Source organism: Hyla sarda, chromosome 2 (genome assembly GCF_029499605.1).
Source record: "Hyla sarda isolate aHylSar1 chromosome 2, aHylSar1.hap1, whole genome shotgun sequence".
Taxonomy (NCBI): Eukaryota; Metazoa; Chordata; class Amphibia; order Anura; family Hylidae; genus Hyla; species Hyla sarda.
The window spans coordinates 157,158,008-157,181,805 of NC_079190.1; the positions used below are offsets into that span (position 1 = coordinate 157,158,008).

Genomic DNA, 23,798 nt, shown 5'->3' on the forward strand with positions numbered 1-23,798 from the left:
ATGTACACCCCTCTACACCCCTCTGTCACCCATGTACACCCCTGTCACCCATGTACACTCCTCTACACCCGTCATCCATGTACGCTCCTCTACACCCCTGTCACCCATGTACACTCCTCTACATCCCTGTCACCCATGTACACTCCTCTACACCCCTGTCACCCATGTATGCTCCTCTGTCACCCATGTACTCCCCTCTACACCCCTGTCACCCATGTACACTCCTCTACACCCCTCTGTCACCCATGTACTCCCCTCTGTCACCATGTACACTCCTCTACACCCCTGTCACCAATGTACACCCCTCTGTCACCCATTTACACCCCTCTACACCCCTCTGTCACCCATGTACACTCCTCTACACCCCTGTCACCCATGTACACCCCTCTGTCACCCATTTACACCCCTCTACACCCCTCTGTCACCCATTTACACCCCTCTGTCACCCATGTACACTCCTCTACACCCCTGTCACCCATGTACACCCCTCTGTCACCCATTTACACCCCTCTACACCCCTCTGTCACCCATGTTCACTCCTCTACACCCATCTGTCACACCCTATGCCCCTCTGTCTCCCATGTATAAAAAAGTGCAGAGCTTAATAGGTTTTTTTTGCAGATTTAATGGTGAAGAATTGTGGCTGGAAGAAATTGTCATATTGTCCCAGACAAGATGGAGAAGAGAAAGAGAAGGGAAATATGCTGATTATAGAAGAAGTCATTTGAGTTGCTGTCTAAAGCAGCAGTGCAGCAGAACCCCCACCCTGCAGCGCTCCCCCCCCCCTTTTTTTTTTTTTTTTTTTTTTTTGTTGCTCGTCAACTTCGGTCGGGGTGCCCCGCAAAAAAAATTTTTCGGAGGGGTATCCAAGCCAAAAAAGGATGGGAAACACTGATCTAGGTCAATCTCACAAAGCTGTCAGTAGCAGTGGTTATTTGAGGGCAAACACAGTGAACAGGGTCTAGGCGACCCAGACAGACGATCTGTATTAAGGCTTGTTGGATCTGCTAACAAGCAGCTCTGACAGTTTCCTTGTACCTATGCAAACTTATCCATTTCAAGGCACTTAGGAGAAGAGAATTTGGTGTCATAGCACTCACTATTTGTCCTGCCATTGACAGCCAGTCATCTTTAACCCCTTAACGACAATGGACGTAAATGTACGTCATGGTGACGTGGTACTTAGCGCACCATGACGTACATTCACACGCCGACATGATCGCGAGCACCATGCCCGGCTGATATCAGCAGCCAGGGACCCGCCGGTAATGGCGGACATCCGCTATTGCGCGGATGTCCGCCATTAACCCCTCCGATGCCGTGATCAATACAGATCATGGCATCTACGGCATTGCGGTAGTTTGAATGGATGACCGGATCGCCCGCAGCGCTGCAGCGGGGATCCGATCATCCAGCATGACAGCCGGAGGTCCCCTCACCTGGCTCCGGCCATCTCCCGGGGTCTTCTGCTCTGGTCTGCGATCGAGCAGACCAGTGCAGAAGATCACTGATAATACTGAGCAGTGCTGTGTCCTATACATAGCACTGCACAGTATTAGCAATCAACTGATTGCAATGAATAGTCCCCTATGGGGACATAAAAAGTGTAAAAAAAAAAATAAAAAAATGTAAAAAAAATGTAAAATAAAGTTAAAAAATTTGAAAAATCCCCTCCCCCAATAAAAAGTAAAACGTCCGTTTTTTCCAATTTTACCCCCCAAAAAGCGTAAAAAAAATAATTAATACACATATTTGGTATTGCCGCGTGCGTAAAAGTATGAACTATTAAAATATATTGTTAATTATCCCGTACGGTGAACGGCGTAAACGTAAAAAAAATGTAAAAAAAGTCCAAAATTGATGCTTTTTTGTCACATTTTATTCAAAAAAATGTATAGAAAATGAATAAAAAGTAAAACCTAAGCAAAAGTGGTACTGATAAAAACTACAGATCATGGCGCAAAAAATGAGCCCTTATATTGCCCCATATACAGAAAAATGAGAAAGTTATAGGTGATCAAAATAGGGCAATTTCAAACATACTAATTTTGTTAAAATGGTTTGAGATCTTTTTAAAGCGGTACAATTATAGAAAAGCATATAACATGGGTATCATTTTAATCGTATTGACCCACAGAATAAAGAAAACATGTCATTTTTACCGGAAAGTATACAGGATGAAAACAAAACCTTCCAAAATTTGCTAAATTGCGGTTTTCTTTTCAATTTTCCCACATAAATAATATTTGTTCCGTTGCGCCATACATTTTATGGTAAAATAAGTGATGTCATTACAAAGTACAATTGGTGACGCAAAAAACAAGCCCTCATATGGGTCTGTGGATGGAAATATAAGAGTTATGATTTTTAGAAGGCAAGGAGGAAAAAATTGGTCTGGTCCTTAAAGGAGTACTCTAGTGCAGAGTATTCCTGCTCCGTTCTGCCCGGGCTGCAAAATAAATGAAAATGAACCCTCACTCACCTCCCTGGGTTCCCACGGAGCGCCACTACAGCTGTTCGGTCCTCCGGTCCATCCTCTTCATACTTCCGGGTGTAACGAAGCGTCACATGGCGCTCAGCCTATCACCAGCCGCCGCAATATTCAGCCTCGGCCGGCGATAGGCTGAGCGCCATGTGACGCTTCGTTACACCCGGAAGTATGAAGGAGATGCACCGGAGGACCGAACAGCTGTAGCGGTGCTCCGCGGGAACCCAGGGAGGTGAGTGATGGATCATTTTCATTTATTTTGCAGCCCGGGCAGAACGGAGCAGGAATACTCTGGACTAGAGTACTCCTTTAAGGCCAAAATGGGCTTGGTCCTTAAGGGGTTAATTGTGTTGTGAGAAAAAAAAAAACTGGACTGCTACAGACTGAAACCATATTGTTTTTAGGGACAATTTCAAGTTCTATTTGGGATCTGACAATGATGGCCAAACTAGAACAACAAAAAATGCCCGAGAGTGCACAGTAAGGTATTATCAATACACAACAAACAACCACGGATCAAAAACTTAAGACTCCTGTCCACCCACAATATTAAAACTTAGCTTTTGTTTATTAATTAAACTCAAAATCATACTTTGAAAGTGATTAGAAAAACACAGTGGGGTAGGCCCTAATATGATACAAACTTATGCCTAAAGTGGACAGAAGAAATCCAAGATTTAACTCCTTAAAAGGGGTACTCTGGTGGATTTTTTTTTTTTTTTATCAGTTGGTGCCAGAAAGTTAAACAGATTTGTAAATTACTTTAATTTTAAAATCTTATCTTTTCCAGTACTTATCAGCTGCTGTATGCTCCACAGGAAGTTCTTTTCTTTTTTCATTTCTTTTCTGTCTGACCACAGTGCTCTCTATTGAAACCCCTGTCCATGTCAGAAACTGTCCAGAGCAGGAGAGGTTTGCTATGGGGATTTTCTCCTGCTCTGGACAGTTCCCGAAACGGACAGAGGCATCAGCAGAGAGCACTTTGGTCAGATAGAAAAGAACTTCTTCTGTAGTATACAGTAGCTGATAAGTAGTGTGAGGATTAAGATTTTTAAATAAAAGTAATTTACAAATCTGTTTAACTTTCAGGCAACATGTTCCCTATCCACAAGATAGGGAATTGGAGTCTGACCACTGGGGCCCCCCACAATCTCCTGTTTGTAGCACGTGCTCAGAGAGCCGAAGCACTAGACAGCTTTTATTTCTATGGGAATGCCGAAGAAGTACAATTACAGCACTTGGGTCTCTTTGGCCCTCAAATAGAAATTAATGGAGCATGTGCAGTCTGTAGAATGCTATTACAGAGCAAAGCGATTCCAAGTTAGTTTTTTATGACCTATTGTATGTTATATACCATAAGTGATAAATTTTTGTGGATGCATGCAGAATGTATTGTGAAAAACTCTAAAATATTGTAATATTGTGAAAAATTGCTAAATTTCTAGATTTTAATTTTTTTTATGGCATTCACTGTGCGGTAAAAATGTTATCTTTTTTTTCTGTAGGTCAGAAGGATTATGGCGATACCCAATTCATAAAGCTTTTTCCTTTTCACAACAATATTTTTTTCTCTTTTTTGTGTTGCTATGTTCCAAAAGCCTGAGGAAAGTAACCCTTTGGTGACAGAATGCATGGGGTTTTTGCCCCCCTGGATTCGGCATACAATCTTCTAGCCTCTGTGGTTTTTCTTGCAAGTTTTTTCTTCAAGCCTTTGCTAGATAGAAGGACTTGGGCCACTTGGCCATCACATTACAGTATTTGGACATTTTTACTATTACAATATTTTAGCTTTGCATTTTGTTGATATAGCCCAATATCTGGACCCCTGTGCTTGGGGGGGGGGGGGGGAGAGAGAGTGGTAAAACTCTCTTGTATCCAGGTTAGAGCCTCTGTTCAATTGTACAGTTTTCCCAAATAAACATTCTTTCACTCTAATATTGTAATCAAATACAGCCCTCAGCCTCTCCCCCACCCGTCTGTTTGTCTGTCCGGTCTCCCCTGTACGTGTATTTACTATCAAGCAAGATGAAATAAAAGAAGCTTGAATTATCCATGAAGACCTGGTGAGTGCTCCATTCTTTCTTTGCTTGGTGTGGAATTATCACTTTCACTTGCCTGATGTGAGCAACTGGAAGGTCGGAGTATAGCAGTAGCGGTTTAGTGGACAGCTATACAGCAGTGCCGGGCGCCTTTCTACTTAACGACCAAATACATATATTGTTACATTCACAGCCAAATGAAAAGCCTTTATGTACATCCAATCTTAGTACTCCACATTCAGGAGTAATGTGGAAGACAAAAGGTGCCCTTGATCACTTAGCAGGCTCAGTTCTCCAGATATAACATTTGGAAGAGAAATTATCTGAAAATCAATTGCATCTTATACATAAGTTAGCAGCACACTAATGGAAACCCATAAGTTAGCAGCACACAAGGAAACTTGTGTGCAGATACAAAGTAACAACACTGGTTTCAGCTAAGTGAAAATAAATACAATGATAAGTGTAAAGCCTGCACAGGCTGGGTTTGTGGGAGGGGCATGGGTTATTTAACAGACTAGTCACCTCCGGACAGAGTGTTCATCGTCAGCGTAGCGCGGTGTGTGGGTAAGTGCAGGTCTCCGGGTCCGGTTCAAGTGCTATAGTTTTTCGCCCGGGCGCAGAAACTGGTTGCTGCGTTCAGCCGGTGCGGTACCGCGGCCTTACTAGTATGGGCGCTGCAATAGTAGTCAGAAGCCATGGTGGTACGCTGCGCTGGACGGCCAGCCATTGGGGAAGGGGGTCAATGTGCTGCTTCATGCTGGCAAGGTAGATCTGTGTCCGCGGGGGGTACAGGTCCTGCATCAGATGGTCCTGCATTAGTCTGGCGGACACTATAGGGCACAATCCTATTTATGCTGGCCGCAGGGCGAGTCAGCTGCTGCACAAGCCTCAATATGATTGTTGCGATAATGGTACATGTCACGTATTTAGTGGATACATTTTTCCTGTTTTTGCTCCACGTGTGCCATGAGATGAGATACTATGATGAAGGGTATGCTAGGTTAATGCATAAGTTAACATTCATGTTGTATCTGCTATGCTCAATGGCACTTTTTACAGGTATTGACAATATTGAGCAAGTTACAGTGCCTGGTGTTAAGGTGGGTATGTTTGTTATATGGCTAGAGGGGAGGGGGGTTGGGGGGGGGGGCATGAGCAGGTGCTTGGCACATTAGTCACGACTAATTATTTCATAGTTCTGAGGGTTTAATGTCACAGTTCAGGTAGGCGATTAAGAGGGGGGAGGGTAGGCTGGGCGAGACATATGACGCTACTGACACATCTTCAGAGCAGATCGGCATTGCACATAGGCGTAGGTAGTAGTCCTGATTACCTGACATGTTTTCAGGAGGGGACCTATGTGCGATTGTTGCTACTGACTCGCCTTCAGACCAATAGCTGGGGTTAAATACATAGGCAATGGTTTACCACTTTACTGACTCTCTTTCAGTAGGGACCATTGTGGGTGGTTGTTAATGACACGGCTTCAGGACAACCTCGTACCTCGTCATCACATCCGTCATCCGGGTCCTGGGTTGAGATACTTTATTGATCACGGTTATGTTCGTTAAGTTCTCAGTCTGTTCTACCCGACGCCGACTAATGAAGGGCACGTATTGTCCAGTTCTGTTAGTCATATGGTATTTGTGTGTTATTCTGTTAGTCACTTGGTGCATAATAGGCTCTGATGTAGTTGGATACATGGTAGTAATTTTCTGTAAATTTTTCCCCAGCACCCTTTACGGCCCGGACAGGTGTGTCCCTCAACCATGACATCAAGGAACCTTTGTCCGTTCCGGAGACCCCCCTCAGGAGCTCAGAACATGGAGCAGCATCTTCTTACCGGCCATGGACCATTCCTAGGCTGATGGAGGAGCTCCGGAAAAAATGCATCCCCTTCCCTGTGTCAGCCAGGAAGGCGGAACTGTATAAGTTGTTAATGTCAAGACCAGAGGCCAGTGGTAGTCAGGATGTTCTGCCAGGACAGACCATGTCTACATCCCTGGCGCAGCTTCATATGATGATGAATACGATGATGTCCTCGTTGTCTAGCCTGCAAGAGTTGAGGCTATTGAGGCTATAGAGAAAGGTAATTCAAGGCAGTCACCCGAAGCACCATCCCCAGTCTTACCGTGCTGCCGTCCACTTCCCAGGCATCTGCTGGCACAGGTAGAGTTGTGGGGGTGCCTAACATCATGCCATCGCATTTCATCCCGGCAGCCATACACAAAGATATCCTTGACAGGAAAGATGTCAACCTGGCATCCTTGCTTATCAGTACTCAAGACTTTGCCGAGACTAAGACGGCGGTGTGCGGAGAGCTATCGGTTGTTTTCAAAAGCAAGGCTGCCAGGTTGAACTGCACGTTGACTATTGTAGAGTTCGTTATGGCATTTAGCTTGTATAGGGATGTCATATGTTCAGTGAAACCATACAGAAGGGAAGAGATTGATCTATATTTATATGTTATCGGAGTTTGCTTACAAGTATGGAGGATCGTTCTCGGCTAAGGCCGCGGCGGCATTCAATCAGTTCTCCGAGACTGATTGGAGCGTCATAGATACGGAACTCTTCTGTAAACACTTCGCAGGCCTGAAGGCTCCGCCTTGTGCAATTTGCCAATCTATATCCCACACTGCACCTTGGTGTTCCAATGCCAGTCACGAAGTGGAGCAAAGTTGTCACATCATCACCTTTCCCTGGTCAGAAAGTCACGCCTACAGTGGATAAGTTGGGGCGCCCAGTGAAATATCTGGGAAAAGGCCAGATTTGAAACAACTACAACTTTAATTAACTAACTGTAATTATAGCAACTGTAGGCTGTTACACGTTTGCTTTCTGCGTTTCAGGGCTCATCCATTCAGGGCTTCTCTTCGCAGAAGTTGCAGCAGGTGTGACTAGATGGGGTACAGGTGGAGGCGCTGGCTCAAATTTTAGCTGAACTTCCGGACCCAGTTTTAGGCAGAGCTTCCACAAAGGTTTAATTGCACTGCCACAGGCCATTTTCGAGTGTGAAAATCTGTTTTCAGCAAGTAGGGAGCCACAGGTGGTGGCTGAGCTGTTGTACAATGAGGTAGACAAAAGGTTATATGATTGGTCCATTTCTCTCCTCCCCTTTTGAGACCTGGAGAGTCCCTGTTGGTGTGGTTACTGCTAAATTTATGTCACCAATAGAGAATGAGACACTATGAATATAGTTGCTGAAACCACCTAAGTGGAAAATGCAACACCAAACAATAGAACTTAAATCAGCAACCAGATATACTGAAAATATGCAAAACTTTATTTAATCGTATAAAACAGACACAATAAAATATATATACAGCACAGTGCACAAGGCTGGTAGAAGAGGGCAGGACAATACAAGGTATGTAAAAAGAAGATGGCTGACAGAAGTTGCTAAACCAACATGTATAATAAGACTTTAGGACTTGCGGATGTAACAATCAGACAGCATGACGAATGCAAAGTAAACATCTTGAAGGTAAAAGCAACAGAAATCAGACAGTACATATGAATAACCTGAGCAGAGCCATGTATACCTGCACCTACCCCAACGCACATTTCACACCAATGCGCTTCATTACATCCGCAAGTCCTAAAGTCTTATTATACATGTTGGTTTAGCAACTTCTGTCAGCCATCTTCTTTTTACATACCTTGTGTCACAGCCTGTATTGTCCTGCCCTCTTCTATCAGCCTTGTGCACTGTGCTGTATATATATTTTATTGTGTCTGTTTTATACGATTAAATAAAGTTTTGCATATTTTCAGTATATCTGGTTGCTGATTTAAGTTCCATTGTTTGGTGTTGTACTGCAAAATTTAGCAATAAAAAACGCTTGATTTAGGACTTGTCTGCCCCAAATGCCTCAGTGGTTCCTAGTGTAAACTACCTGATCCCTTCTGAAGAATTTTCCATGAAATACTCTTCCATCGACCAGGCTATAAAAGTGGTTCTTCAGTTGGATTCAGGCACGTGGCTATCAAAGGCAGACATCACAGACGCCTTCAAGTTGCTACCCATGTTTCAAGAATTGTGGAAGTGGTACGGGGTGAAAAGGCAAGAGAGATACTACTTTGCCAAGAAGCCTACCTTCGGCTCTAAGTGTATCCCCTGGTTATTTGACCAGCTAGCACAAGCACTACACTGGGCACCTCCTATGGCACTTCCTTGTAGTCTTGCAGCTTTGAGGTTTCTGTTCGGCTGTGTGGGTGTACCAGTGTCACCTAAAAAGACCGAAGTTCTTACGGTCAGACTTAAGTTTCTTGGCATAGTCCTGCAAGAGAGTCTGCCGGTATAGAAATTAACTAGAATCAAGGAGACTGTACAGAAATTTGCGAGGATGCAGGTCACAACCAAAGCCGAACTACAAAGCTTTTTAGGCATGCTGGCATTCGCAATGCGCATTATACCACAAGGCAGGTCCCTTGTCTCCAGGTTGTTGGTGTTACTGCTGGATGCCCCCCAAACCTAACAGTCAGGTTGGTCTAGGTCCCGAAGCCCTTGCTGACTTACACATGTGGCAGCAGCACATCAGTCAGTGGAATGGAATCCCCATGTTCCTGTCAGGAGTGAATCACAAATCCCCCAAAGTGTACACGGATGCTGCGGCTACATGCAGTTTTGCTGCCATTTTTCAGAATCACTGGATGGCAGGTCAGTGGCCTCCAGAGGTTCTGGCGATTCCGGGTTTTAGCCACATTTCTGCGTAATTCGAGGTATACCCAATTGTTGCAGCTGCACAGGTTTGGGGGGCTACATGGTCTAACTCCACAGGGGTCTTTATTTGTGATAACAGTAGAGTTAGTCAATGTCGAAGGGGTGAGACAGGACGTGATGCGAGGAGGTTGAGAGGCTCCTCCCCCCCTCTTCCTGCCCCCTCCATGGACCAAACACATGCTGCTGGTCCGGGACACCGCTCAGCTGCCCTGAAAGCTGGGATGTGAGTGTGCTGGATGGCGGTGGAGCAGAGGGACCTGACACAGCAGTAGCGAGCGGGGAGCAGTGGACTGTGAGCATAGTGGCCCCCACACGAACAACAGCACACACAGGTGCCGACAACGCTGTGATCTGGAGTGGAGGCTCAGAAGAGGCAGTGAGTGTGAGGAACCCGGATCTGTGCTGTGCTGAGAATGCAGGCAGAGTGAGAGTGTGACCCTACTGGAGGAAGACACACTGAGGAGGCTGATCCATGGCTGCTCCAGGGACCCAGCTGAGATTCGGGTGAGATCCTCTCATATCTGTGTTGTTATAAGGATGAAACTGCTGCTACAGTGAACAAACTGTACTAAAAGAATAGGTGTGGGGGCAAGTTTTGCTCGCTCAATAATAAATCCCCCTCGTGGCGATTATAGCTGTGGAGGTGAACGCTGCCACGTTCACCTTGTATGTTTAAAGCCGATAAAGAAGGCCCTTCTGCATAAGAAATAATAATGTATCTATAAGAACTGGATTTGGGTGGAAAACCCTAATTGGGAGTGTATTTTTTTTTTTTCTCTCCCGAGTATAAACGACACCTGGTGAAACACCTGTAGCACTGCAGGAGCAGGTCTATAGTCCGCAGATAACTGAGCTTCTCCTGTGATACAACAAGCTGAAAGTGTCTGTTGGAAATATATAGTTGGTAATCTTTTCTGAATCTCCCGGCACAGCATATGAAATACACGTGACTGTTCTGGGTGGGACAATATATTGACAACTGGAGGATAAGATGGCACCCAAACTGAATAAAACACATAGCCCAACAAAGGACTCTAAAGCAGCTGGGAAAATGGATAAATATTTTGTCTCGCCGGGAGCAGTGCCTAGAAATCGTGGACAAAATAAAACCAATGCAGGAGATCTGGGATTAGATGGCTCTATAATTGAGAAGGAAGGGGATGTTCCCCAACATGCCCTAGATAAAACATTAGCGGCAGTTGCAAAATGTAATACTTCCATAGATGTTCTGTCCAATCAAGTGGGGGTTATCGGCGTGAAAATCAATTTGATCAGGGAAGATCTAAAGAAAGTCAGGGAGAGGTGTACAGAGGTGGAGACGAGAGAGTCGGGTGTGGAAGATGAGGTCCATAAGTTAAAATCTGAAGTACAGAGGATGTCAGGGGAGAACAAGTCAAAAAGTGACAGAATTCGAAGACCGCTCCAGACGGTGGAACCTTAGAACCTTGGGTTTCCCAGAGGGAGCGGAAAGTAAAGATGTTATAACTTTTATCCAAACATGGTTGATTGCGCAGTGTGGGGAGGAAAACCTCTATAAAAACACTTTAGTGTGATACGTGCGCATAGAATTACGTTCCAACCCCCGCTAGTAGGGGGCAGACCACGTACCATAATACTTAAACTCCTGAATGATAATGACCGTGACAACATCTTGAGAATAATGAGGAAAAAAAAGGAGATAGAATACAATGGAAATAGAATTATGCTTTTCCCAGATTATGCAATTGAAACAGAAGAAGAGATATACTTTTAGGGAAGTTAAAGAGAGAATTGCACATAATGGAATCAAGTTCGCTTTAATGTTCCCAGCTAGGCTTATGGTTTTTTACAACAATGAGACGTTCTTTTTCTCTAGCGCAGTAGAAGCGGTGGACTGGATGGACACATGGGGATTGAAAAATAGTGGTTAAGGTCCGGGGGGGGGGGATGGGGAGGGGGGAGGACACAATCACGTAAGGCTATAGATTTGCCCGAGATGGCAGGTCACCGGGTGGGGGGTTTGGGGAACCCTGGGGAAGTTTTTTTTTTTTTTTTAAAGGGTTTTTTTTTTCTCAAAAATGTTTTCTTTTTTTATTTATTTATTTTATTTTTTTTTCCTTTTCTCTTCCTTCTCACTACGGTGTTTATTGTGTTTAACTGGACTGTAAGAGAATGACCGCGGATGACTGTTAAGGCTGTGGTATGGAATGTACGAGGACTTGGGGATAAAATTAAAATTTCAGCGGTAATGGGAGTTATTATGAAGCACGCACCAGGTATAGTCTGGTTAGTTGAGACCCATTTAACGAGAGAAACAGTAATGGTTTTGAATCGTAAGGTTTGGGGACATTATTACCATTCTCTTCATACAGCATATTCACGGGGGGTTTCGGTGTTAATCCGTAGAAACTTAAAGGGGTACTCCGGTGAAAACCTTTTTTCTTTTAAATCAACTGGCTCCGGAAAGTTAAACAGATTTGTAAATTACTTCTATTAAAAAATCTTAATCCTTCCTGTACTTATTAGCTGCTGAATACTACAGAGGAAATTATTTTCTTTATGGAATGCTCTCTGATGACATCACGAGCACAGTGCTCTTTGCTGACGTTATAATAATAATAATAATAAGTCTTTATTTATTGTTGTCCTTAGTGGGATTTGAACCCAAGGCCCCAGCACTACAAGGCAGCAGTGCTAACCACTGAGCCACCAGGCTGCCCTGAGCATACATCTGCTATGCAAGGTTGCTAAAATGGACAGAGATGTCAGCAGAGAGCACTGTGCTCATGATGTCATCAGTTTTCCAAAAAGAAAGGAATTTCCTCTGTAGCATTCAGCAGCTAATAAGTACTGGAAGGATTAAGACTTTTTAATAGAAGTAATTTACAAATATGTTTAACTTTCTGGCACCAGTTGATTTAAAAAAAAAAAAAGGTTTTCACCGGAGTACCCCTTTAAATTGGGAATTAATTAGAAAAAGGGTAGATGATGAGGGGAGGTTTGTTTTTTTTATATGGGAGAATAGAAAATTTAAGATGTGTATTAGCATTTGTATATATACCCCCGCCTTTCTCATCCGCGGTCCTTCTTAAATTATTTGATTTTTGTGGGAGTTGCGGAGAATGCCCTGTGTTTGCCATGGGGGATATGAACTGCGTCCTAGATGAGAGGTTAGATAGATGGAGTGCAAGCAGGAGCAAAGGAGAGGTGGGTTGCACTCCCCTGGCGAAAGTATGTAATGAACTGGGACTCAGCGATATTTGGAAGATTTACAACCCTCAAAAGAAAGAATATTCATGTTGGAACAAGACCTGTCAGACTATGTCCAGAATAGATATATGTCTGGGAAATGACTCTAGTTTAAATAAGGTGATAGAAATACATTATTGGGTTAGATGTCTGTCGGACCACGCGGCTCTAGAAGTACTGATAAAAACAGAGGAAGAGGTAAGAGACGGGTTCCAGAAAATTAACCATCACTGGTTAAATTTGATAGAGAATGCCACAATAGAAAAAAAACTTGAGGGGGTTCTTTGCAAACAACTGGGGCACAGCAAGTGACCCGGTTGTCTGGGAGACCTGTAAAGCTTACCTAAGAGGGGAAATAATAAGAGCAATAAAGTGGAAAAAAAAAGAGTTTAAATCAAAAGAGGAGGGCTTAATAAGTAATCTTAGGGATACAGAGAAGGAATATACACAAAATTAATCAGAAGAGAGTAAGGAAAAATTAAGCTACAAAATGAATTTAATGAATATATGTTGGAAAAGAGTAAAAATAAATAGATTTTTCAAGGCCAGCAAAGATTTGTACAGGCAGGGAAGCCTAACAAGTATTTGATGGCAATTGTCTCAAATCAACACACTAAGCAAAGAATTTCTGGGATAAGGAATAAAGGAGGAGATTGGTGTATAGAAAAAAGGAAATAATAAGGGAATTTAGAGAACATTATGAGTTATTATATAGATCTGAATATAATAAGAAAAGAAAGGAAACGCAAAATTATTTGGACCAAATGGAACTCCCTAGACTCCCCGAAATGGAAAAACAAACCTTAGATGCTCCATTAACTAGAACAGAACTGAATAAAGCGCTAGATCAGATTAGGGATAATACAACACCTGGAAGCGATTGACTACCCTTTGAGGTATATAGAAGGTTTGGCAGAATTTTGATCCCGGCATTACATAGAGTGATTGAGACCAGCATGGTGACCGGGAAATTACCAGACTCAATGCGGGAAGCGGTTATAATATTGATCCTGAAAGAGGGAAAAGATAAAGAGGATATGGGGTCGTATAGACCCATATCGTTATTAAGTACGGATATCAAGATTTTCGCCAAAGCATTAGCCATTAGATTACAGAGTAATATCACAGAGTTAATTCTGGAAGATCAGTGCGGGTTTATCCCGGGAAGAATGGCCCGACACAATATATATTATATATATATATATATATATATATATATATATATATATATATATATATATATATATATAGAGTCCTTACGAATATAGATATGGGAAAATTACAGGGCGGGGAATCCCACTCCATCCTGTCTTTAAATGCCACTAAGGCTTTCGACAGGGTGGAGTGGGAGTTCTTGTGGGCAGTATTAGAAAAATGCGGCTTTGAGAAAACATATATAGACATGATCCGACTGTTATACTCCGAACCTAAGGCAAGAGTGTCGATCAATGGGAAATTATCGGAGCAATTTTCGCTCTCAAGAGGCACCAGACGATATCCTGCTTTTTTTGGAAAAACAGTCGGATCTGACCGGAGTGATGGAGATTATCAAGGAATATGGGAGTTTATCAGGGTTAGAAATAAACTGGTCCAAATCAGTACTCCTTCCATTGGGGGAGAAAAATATATTCATAGAAAACGAAATAAAAATATAAAAAAAACATGAGCACTTTAAATACTTAGGTATACAAATCTCAGGTAAACTAGAAGATCATTATAAATTAACCCCTTAACGATGCAGGACGTATATTTACGTCCTGAGCCGGCTCCCGTGATATGAAGCGGGATCGCGCCGCGATCCTGCATCATATCGCGTTGGTCCCGGCGCTCATCAACGGCCGGGACCCGCGGCTAATACCACACATCGCCGATCGCGGCGATGTGCGGTATTAACCCTTTAGAAGCGGCGGTCAAAGCTGACCGCCGCTTCTAAAGTGAAACTGAAAGTGACCCGGCTGCTCAGTCGGGCTGTTCGGGACCGCCGCGGTGAAATTGCGGCGTCCCGAACAGCTGACCGGACACCGGGAGGGCCCTTACCTGCCTCCTCGGTGTCCGATCGACGAATGACTGCTCCGTGCCTGAGATCCAGGCAGGAGCAGTCAAGCGCCGATAACACTGATCACAGGCGTGTTAATACACGCCAGTGATCAGCATAGGAGATCAGTGTGTGCAGTGTTATAGGTCTCTATGGGACCTATAACACTGCAAAAAAAATGTAAAAAAAAAGTGTTAATAAAGGTCATTTAACCCCTTCCCTAATAAAAGTTTGAATCACCCCCCTTTTCCCATAAAAAAAATAAAACAGTGTAAAAAAATAAATAAAAAGTAAACATATGTGGTATCGCCGCATGCGTAAATGTCCGAACTATAAAAATATATCATTAATTAAACCGCACGGTCAATGGCGTACGCGCAAAAAAATTCCAAAGTCCCCACTGCTGGAGATGCGGTGGGCGGGGTGGTAACATGTCCCATGTCTGGTTCCACTGCCCATTGCTTCTTCCCTTTTGGGACCAAGTGATAAACCTGATCTACCGGCTGACTGAAGTTTGCCTTCCCCCTGACCCTGTTCCCCTTCTCCTTTCAGTCCTCCCTCCATCGGTGCCGAGGAATACCTCTCGATTGATAAGATTCATGTTGCTGGCTGCTAAATCGGTAATACCTAGAATGTGGAAGTCCACCTCCCCCCCCACCTTCTCAGACTGGCTGCAGGAGTTGTCTACTATCCACAGAATGGAGGAACTTCTGGCCGACTCCTCCAGGCAGCTGACCAAATACCACCAGATATGGCATCCTTGGACCTCCTTTGTGTCCTCCCCCGAATATAGATCGCTCCACACATAGACTGGCCCCCACTTGGTGTCCATATCTCTTCTCGGGTGTGTGACCCGCCTAGTTATGTCAAGCTGCTAGACGGTCGGGGCCTGGTCCGTACACACGATCACCTGAGGTATGCACCCCCCTTGCATCTACACCCTTACTTCAGCATCCTTCTCTGTTCTCTTTCCCTCTTCCTTTTCCCTCCTTTATCCTTCTCCCTTTCTCCCTTGTATGTCTATTTGATTTACCAAGTGCGCCTACGTACCATGTCAACTTATCTCATTGCCGGTTGCGACATGAAACGAGACTGTCTCGTGACTCATATAGACGACAACTGTCGACCGTGAGTTTCCACATATATTCTCACACATGCATTGATGTTATATTTCACATTTGTTGAAGTGTTGCAACTTGCCTATTCTGTTTGCATATCTGTAGGCTGTTCTGCAATCTACTTTTTGCTGTAATGTTACTATTATTGTTGATGCCAATAAAAACCTTTAATACAAAAAAAAAAAAAAAAAAAAAAAATTCCAAAGTCCAAAAAAGCGTATTTTGGTCACTTTTTATACCATTAAAAAAATGAATAAAAAGTGATCAAAAAGTCCGATCAAAACAAAAATCATACCGATAAAAACTTCAGATCACGGCGCGAAAAATGAGTCCTCATACCACCCTGTACATGGAAAAATATAAAAGTTATAGGGGTCAGAAGATGACATTTTTAAACGTATAAATTTTCCTGCATGTAGTTATGATTTTTTCGAGAAGTGCGACAAAATCAAACCTATATAAGTAGGGTATCATTTTAACCATATGGACCTACAGAATAATGATAAGGTGTAATTTTTACCGAAATATGCACTGCGTAGAAACGGAAGCCCCCAAAAGTTACAAAATGGCGTGTTTTTTTTCGATTTTGTCGCACAATGATTTTTTTTCAGTTTCGCCGTGCATTTTTGGGTAAAATGACTAATGTCACTGCAAAGTAGAATTGTCGACGCAAAAAATAAGCCATAATATGGATTTTTAGGTGGAAAATTGAAAGGGTTATGATTTTTAAAAGGTAAGGAGGAAAAAACGAAAGTGCAAAAACGGAAAAACCCTGAGTCCTTAAGGGGTTAAACCTAGAACCCTTAATAAAGAACATGGAAAAGAAAATTAAAATATGGAGCGACTTCAAAATTTCTAAAGCAGACAGAATGATATTAATTAAAACTATTATGTTGCCCAAAATATTATACGTATTTAGTGCTTCACCCATTTGGTGTGATGACATTTTTTAAAAGAATGCTGTCAATCTTCAATGCTTTGATATGGGGCCGAAGAAGGGTGAGGATTAAGATAGAATATTTATGTCTACCCAGAAGAGAAGGGGGAATGGCGTTTCCGGACGTGAAAAGTATTTTTTAGCCGCCCAATTATACTTTATTAGGGACTGGAGGAGATCTCATATGATTATTTGATGGAACGATGTAGAGGATCATATGATGATATTAACCAGTTACTGGAGTCAGGGCAATTAGAAGAGAAAGGATGGAAAAACTGTATAACAATAGCTGCATTGAAAAGAACGTGGAAAATGGTAAAAAGGGAGGTGGGAATAACTGGGATATTGGATATAGCCCTCATTTGGAATAATAAAAACACAGTAGAGGAAATAAATAGATTAGAATTTCGAACACTAGCACAATGGGGGGAGGGGGTGAATAAAATAGGGGATATATATAAGGAAGGGAAGATTAAAACATGGGAAGAGTTAAAATTTGTATAAAATATTGTATTGTTCTGTTTTTTTTGTAATATGTGGTGGTAATAGAAAAAAAAAGTAAAAAAAAAAGAGTTAGTCAACAAGGGCAGGTCCAAATCCTCTTAGGTAATGCAGCTTGTTCGCAGGTTGATATGGCTCGTTACAGTTTAACCTCAATTTTGTCTGTCAACACATCTCTGGTTCTTGCAATGTAGCATGCTGACGCAATGCAGAGCTAATTTTAGTGTCTTTTTCCAGGTCACGCCAGATGCGGATCAAGTAGGCACCCCAGTTAATCCAGCGTCAACACCTGATATGGAGGAAGAAGTTACTCTGAAATAGCGGGGTCATTAGCTGTGGACTCTTTAGCCACAAGTACCAGGAGGGCATACTCAGCCGCTATGAAGTTATATCATTCTTTCCTGTCTAAACACGGTTTGTCTCTTACTTTCAATGTCACCACTATCCTACAGTATCCTACAGTTTATCGGCTTTTTCCACTCTTACCTCCATATTTCTTATAACACTGTCAAACTTCATCTCTCTGGTATTCAGCATTATCTTTCTATTTATCTCTCCGGCAGACCCTCTATACTTTCAGCACATGTGGTGAAAGCATCTCTCAAAAGGTATTAATTTCCATAGAGCTCTGCCAGTTTCAGCTCGGCTACCAATCACAGGAAAGATGTTCAGGGCAATGTCAACACCCCTAGACTCCTCACCTTTTGGTGCACATCGTAGCCGGGTTATCAAAGTCTTTAAATTCTTGGTTATGTAATGTATAATAAAAGAATATTGATTTACTCTAACCTATCAGTGTAATTTTTGCCCACTATAGGCGTGCCCTCATTCGCGGTTATGGGCACAGTTCAACCGCTGTTAGTTAAATATGTGTAGGGCGCAGTCCCAACTAAGCATTACACAATGGGTATTAGTGGTTATGTTTTGGTTAGGGATGTCTTTCAGGTTTTGGTGTTCTTGTCAGAGGTTACGGCAAGTGGGAGGTGATCTGGTCCGAGGGCTGGTAAGTACGTCTATTCTTTTGTTGCCACGACCACAAAAGTATGTTGTTGAGGTGAAAAAAGGGATAACTGAATGAGCAATTGGATAACAACTTAAAAAACAATAGAGCATTAGTGTAAAAGAGATATAGTCAACAAACAGAATGAGTAACCTTTATAATTTATTTCCAGTATAAAAACAATGATGCCCAGTAAGTTACTTTTAACAAGACAAGATGACTTTTTAGTTGGCCTAAAAAAAACATCTTGTTAAAAGTTTTAAAGAGCTTCACCAGAGGGTAGCAGAGCACACAAATGGCTACCAATCTGAAAAGGGCAGCGCTGCAAAGAATCTTGGCACAAAGACACTAAACAGAAAATGAATACTAAGGATGAGAGAATGTACACGATTATGTAGAAAAGATCATGTAGCAGGAGGTTAGCATTTGGGATGATGTGTCCGTACATAGAGCAGAGAAACTTGTCAGAACAAAGCACAGAGAGCATAATTACAGTAACAGTGAAGCCTAATGTGTCAAGAATTCCGTGTCCTTCTGTGTCCTTTCCAAAGGGCTGGCTGCTCTCTTCTAGTAGACAAAACATGAGCATTTCGATTTGATCTAGTGCTTTGCGAGGCAGAAAGTAATTTACATCTGATTTACTGCAATCTTTGGTTTTGGTCTGTAAGACTTTTGGACACCACATTATTAGAGAAAAAACTGTAACTGAAAATTGCTTGTACATAAAAGGTCATTGAAACTCCCGAAGCAAAAATACATAGACAGAGGAAGAGTTTCTAAAACATGAGAATAAGGTGGAATTTTCCATGTCAATATTTGTTCTATCTTATTTTCAATTTTTAGGTATAAACGAGAGCAAGCTAGATACAGAAAATATAAAGGCTAAATACAGAAAATATTTATATAGATAAAAATTTAAAACTGGAGAATTGCAGTTTTCTATATTCTCTGAAAACATGGTTCAGTTTGGCTTAATTGACAATTAAAGCTATAGAGACTGACTAATGCTCCAAGGCAGGGAGAAACTCCTCTTGCTATAAATCCCTTCATAGCACTGGAGCCTTACAACTTCTAATATATCTACAGGAAATACACACACTATGCATTAATATAAAAAAAAAAAAAAAAAAAAATATATATATATATATATATATATATATATATATATATATATATATATATATTTTACATATACACACATACACACATTCTCAAAGAGGCTTAGAAAAAGTGGGCGACTGCGAAACGTCAGCCTCAGGCTTTTTTCAGTTAGCATTTCACTAACCACGGAGTCTCTCTTCACCTGTCCCGGGCATGATTTTTAAAGGATCCGAATAAAGATTGAAGTTTTAGATTAACTGGTGAGGGCATCCTATACACTGTTTCTATTACATTGGATCATTTTATTTTAGCACAAGGCTGCAAAATGTGAGTCTCTATAGTATGTACTATCTAGGTCTAGAAATCATATAGGCTACCACATGAAGGGAAGCTGTTTGAAAGAATATTCACTATTTAAATTGGTAGAGAACTGAATAAACTGTAGAATATAATCTTATCTGAACTTCTCAGATTATGCAGTAGGAACATAAAGAGATGGCCATCTCAACATAGAAATTGCAATGTGCTATCATTTTTAGAACAGAAAATACATCAACTCTTATTTCATCAAGTTAGATTTTTTTCCATTGTAATTTTATAATTATTAGTACATTCACAAAGGGCAAGACTTATTGAGGATACCTTGTATCACACAAACCACAAATGGAATTTAAAGATTAGATTATGTCATGCATTATTATTAACACATACACTTAGAACATAAGCTAGACCAAACACAGTTGACCTAATCAACACCAGCACTAGGAAAGTTCATGTATAGTATGAGAAAAATTACTGATTTTTTTACATTTGCTTTGACTTTCACTTTTTGACTTAAATTTGCCATATCTGAAGTACTTCATGACATGTGATTAACAGCAAAACTTGAAAAGTAAAGACAAAGCTTGACAGCAGTCGAGTTGTTTTGCACTTTAGGGCTGCAGAGTGTCAAACTAGCTTGTCTCTTTTCTACAATCCATTGGAGCCCCACTAACAATCTGTTATCTTAGATGGAACCTAGCACCAAGTGTTTAATTCTCATGCAGCACCACCACAAGGGACATAAGGCCTATTATACAGTAACCACTGAAATTAAAAGGGTTTTTCAGGAGTTAATTGATGGCCTATAAATAAAGATTGAAAAGAGAAAAAGTCAGGAAAAACACTATGGGAGAGATTCTCAAAGAATTTTGCGCCAAAATTTTGGCGCAAAAAGTATCAACCACATTTTCAAAGAGCTTTGTGCTGCGATTACACTGTTCACGTCAGTTTTGTAAAAGTGGGTGTGTCCACGTATATTGTCTGTTTTACATGATATTTTCAAAAGGGGTGAGAGTCCAGTTTACATAAAAAATGTCACACCAGCTTTTTGATAGTGTAGAAATCACAGAAATGGTTGTAGTTTTATTGTTTTTGGTCTTTTTCTTAGTTTTTTTGGGAAAAGGTGTTATTTAGGTAATTATTAAAAAAAGAAAATTATTATTGAGAAATGTTTTTTTTTTTTTTTTTTCTTTGTCACTGCACCTGCACTCACATTTAACCCCTTAAGGACTGAGCCCTTTTTCACCTTAAGGACTCGGCCATTTTTTGCAAATCTGACCACTGTCACTTTAAAAATTAATAACTCTGGAATGCTTTTAGTTATCATTCTGATTCCGAGATTGTTTTTTCGTGACATATTCTACTTTAACGTAGTGGTAAAATTTTTTGGTAACTTGCATCCTTTCTTGGTGAAAAATCCCAAAATTTGATGAAAAATTTGAAAATTTTGCATTTTTCTAACTTTGAAGCTCTCTGCTTGTAAGGAAAATGGATATTCCAAATAATTTTTTTTTTTATTCACATATACAATATGTCTACTTTATATTTGCATCATAAAATTGATGAGTTTTTACTTTTGGAAGACACCAGAGGGCTTCAAAGTTCCGCAGCAATTTTCCAATTTTTCACAAAATTTAGAAAATCGCTTTTTTTCAGGGACCAGTTCAGGTTTGAAGTGGATTTGAAGGGTCTTCATATTAGAAATACCCCATAAATGACCCCATTATAAAAACTGCACCCCCCAAAGTATTGAAAATGACATTCAGTAAGCGTTTTAACCCTTTACGGGTTTCACAGGAATAGCAGCAAAGTGAAGGAGAAAATTCACAATCTTCATTTTTTACACTCGCATGTTCTTGTAGACCCAATTTTTGAATTTTTGCAAGGGGTAAAAAGGAGAAAATTTTTACTTCCATTTGAAACCCAATTTCTCTCGAGTAAGCACATACCTCATATGTCTATGTAAAGTGTTCGGCGGGCGCAGTAGAGGGCTCAGAAGGGAAGGAGCGTCAAATGGTTTTTGGGGGGCATGTCACCTTTAGGAAGCCCCTATGGTGCCAGAACAGCAAAAAACCCCACATGGCATACCATTTTGGAAACTAGACCTCTCGGGGAACGTAACAAGGGGTAATGTGAACCTTAATACCCCACAGGTGATTCACGACTTTTGCATATGTAAAAAAAAAAAAATTTTTTTTTACCTAAAATGCTTGGTTTCCCTAAAGTTTAACATTTTTAAAAAGGGTAATAGCAGAAAATACCCCCCAAAATTTGAAGCCCAATTTCTCCCGATTCAGAAAACACCCCATATGGGGGTGAAAAGTGCTCTGCTGGCGCACTACAGGTCTCAGAAGAGAAGGAGTCACATTTGGCTTTTTTGAAGGAAATTTTGCTTTGGGGGCATGCCGCATTTAGGAAGCCCCTATGGTGCCAGGACAGCAAAAAAAAAACCACATGGCATACCATTTTGGAAACTAGACCCCTCAGGGAACGTAACAAGGGGTAAAGTGAACCTTAATACCCTACAGGTGTTTCACGACTTTTGCATATGTAAAAAAAAATTTAAAAATTTACCTAAAATGATTGGTTTCCCAAAAAAATTACATTTATACAAAGGGTTAAAGCAGAAAATACCCCCCAAAATTTGAAGCCCAATTTCTCCCGATTCAGAAAACACCCCATATGGGGGTGAAAAGTGCTCTGCTGGCGCACTACAGGTCTCAGAAGAGAAGGAGTCACATTTGGCTTTTTGAAAGCAAATTTTGCTCTGGGGGCATGCCGCATTTAGGAAGCCCCTATGGTGCCAGGACCGCAAAAAAAGCCCACATGGCATACCATTTTGGAAACTAGAGCCCTCGGGGAATGTAACAAGGGGTTAAGTGAACCTTAATACCCCACAGGCGTTTCACGACTATTGCATATGTAAAAAAAAAAAAAAATTTTTTTACCTAAAATGCTTCTTTTCCCAAAAACTTTACATTTTTAAAAAGGGTAAAAGCAGAAAATATCCCCCAAAATTTGAAGCCCAATTTCTCCCGAGTACGGTGATACCCCATATGTGACCCTTAACTGTTGCCTTGAAATACGACAGGGCTCCAAAGTGAGAGCGCCATGCGCATTTGAGGCCTAAATTAGGGATTGCATAGGGGTGGACATAGGGGTATTCTACGCCAGTGATTCCCAAACAGGGTGCCTCCAGCTGTTGCAAAACTCCCAGCATGCCTGGACAGTCAACGGCTGTCCGACAATACTGGGAGTTGTTGTTTTGCAACAGCTGGAGGCTCCGTTTTGGAAACCGTGGCGTACCAGACGTTTTTCATTTTTATTGGGGAGGGGAGGGGGGCTGTGTAGGGGTATGTGTATATGTATTGTTTTTTACTTTTATTTTATTTTTTGTGGTAGTGTAGTGTAGTGTTTTTAGGGTACAGTCGCATGGGGGGGGGGGTTCACAGTAGTTTCTCGCTGGCAGTTTGAGCTGTTGCAGAAAATTTGCTGCAGCTCAAACTTGCAGCCCGATACTTACTGTAAGCCTCCGCCCATGTGAGTGTACCCTGTACATTCACATTGGGGGGGACATCCAGCTGTTGCAAAACTACAACTCCCAGCATGCGCTGACAGACTGTACATGCTGAGAGTTTTAGTTTTGCAACAGCTGTAGGCACACTGGTTATGTATCACGGAATTTGTGATCTTACTCAGTGTTTCAAAACCAGTGTGCCTCCAGCTGTTGCAAAACTACAACTCCCAGCATGTACGGTGCATGGTGTAAGGTGACTGCTGGGAGTTGTAGTTTGCAACAGCTGGAGGCACACCGGTCGTGAAACACTGAGTTAGGTAAAAAAAAAAAAACTCTAAGTTTCACAACCAGTGTGCCTTCAGCTGTTGCAAAACTACAACTCTCAGCAGTCACCGACAGCCAACGGGCATGCTGGGAGTTGTAGTTATGCAACCAGCAGATGCACCACTATAACTCCCAGCATGCACTTTAGCTGTTTGTGCAAGCTGGGAGTTGTAGTTATACAACAGCTGAAGGTACACTTTTCCATAGAAAAAATGTGACTCCAGCTGTTGCAAAACCATAAGTCCCAGCATGCCCATAAGGGAATGCTGGGAGTTGTGGTGGTCTGCCTCCTGCTGTTGCATAACTACAGCTCCCAGCATGCCCTTTTTGCATGCTGGGAGCTGTTGCTAAGCAACAGCAGGAGGCTGTAACTCACCTCCTGCTGCTGCTCCATCACAGGACTGTCCCTCGCCGCCGCCGTCGCTCCTGGGGCGTCAATGTCCCCGGCGTCAATGTTGGGATC

At 41.9% G+C, this 23,798-nt stretch overlaps 1 protein-coding gene and 1 long non-coding RNA gene across 2 annotated transcripts in view; one reads left to right on the plus strand and one right to left on the minus strand.

The window, feature by feature from the left end:
* Positions 1 to 17,813, plus strand: part of LOC130355463 (uncharacterized) — a 33,283-nt gene extending 15,470 nt beyond the window's left edge. Inside the window, exons 2-3 of the long non-coding RNA XR_008888536.1 lie at positions 17,310 to 17,486; positions 17,636 to 17,813. This is a non-coding gene — a long non-coding RNA (uncharacterized LOC130355463). The remainder of the gene's footprint in view (positions 1 to 17,309; positions 17,487 to 17,635) is intronic.
* Positions 1 to 23,798, minus strand: part of UGGT2 (UDP-glucose glycoprotein glucosyltransferase 2) — a 409,630-nt gene that overhangs the window by 317,564 nt on the left and 68,268 nt on the right. The gene's annotated exons all lie outside the window — the stretch shown is intronic.